The sequence below is a fragment of the Paramisgurnus dabryanus genome, chromosome 7 (assembly GCF_030506205.2).
Source record: "Paramisgurnus dabryanus chromosome 7, PD_genome_1.1, whole genome shotgun sequence".
NCBI classification, from domain to species: Eukaryota; Metazoa; Chordata; class Actinopteri; order Cypriniformes; family Cobitidae; genus Paramisgurnus; species Paramisgurnus dabryanus.
The window spans coordinates 44356725-44357738 of NC_133343.1; the positions used below are offsets into that span (position 1 = coordinate 44356725).

The 1014-nt window shown below is 42.2% G+C and overlaps 1 pseudogene; it reads right to left on the bottom strand.

Moving 5' to 3' along the window:
- Positions 1–653: 653 nt before the first annotated feature.
- On the bottom strand, positions 654–770 carry LOC135751940 (5S ribosomal RNA; annotated as a pseudogene).
- Positions 771–1014: the final 244 nt, after the last annotated feature.

Sequence of the window (1014 nt, forward strand, 5' to 3'; positions counted from 1 at the left end):
AATTATTATGTCATGTTTAATTACGTTTAATTTTTACTGTTTTTAATGTCTTACAACAGAAATGTCTTACAACATGTCTTACAATGTACATAAGAATGACATTATTTATCCCTTAGTTGCATTAAAATAGAGTATATTACAGTTCAGACTAGTAGCAAACATTAACCTGGCTTTGAGAGCAAATGTGACGTAATGACGTCAACAGATATAATAATAATAATAATAATTCTTTACATTTATATAGCGCTTTTCTCAGTACTCAAAGCGCTTTACATATGAATGGGGGAATCTCCTCAACCATCACCAATGTGCAGCATCCACCTGGATGATGCGACGGCAGCCATATTGCACCAGAACGCCCACCACACAACAGCTTATTAGTGGAGAGGAGATACAGTGATATAGCCAATTAGTATGAGGGATGATTAGTAGGCCAATGGGCAAGTTTGGCCAGGATGCGGGGGCACACCTCTACTCTTTTTCGAATGACATCCTGGGATTTTTTATGACCACGGCGAGTCAGGACCTCGGTTTAACGTTTCATCCGAAAGACGGTGCTTTTTGACAGTATAGTGTCCCCATCACTATACTGGGGTGTTAGGACCCACACAGACCACAGGGTGAGCACCCCTTGCTGGTCTCACTAACACCTCTACCAGCAGCAACCCGGCTTTCCCAGGTGGTCTCCCATCCAAGTACTGACCAGGCTCAGCCCTGCTTAGCTTCAGGGGACAAGCTGTCTTGGGCTACAGGGTGATATGACTGCTGGTTGCAGATATGCAAATTAGTACGTCAAGAATAGATTCTGAATCGAATTGGGACACTAAGAATCGATTCTGAATCGATTCATGAGGGTCCAAGCTATTCCCACCCCTATTGTCTAATTCATTACCACTGTTTTTCTGCAACCACATTGTGCGCGCAGCTTGCAGTGACGTAACTCTGACGTCTAGTCCAAAATGGTCTATAGAGCTGTCAATAAAAAAATCGATACTGAAAAAATAAGCATTTTGA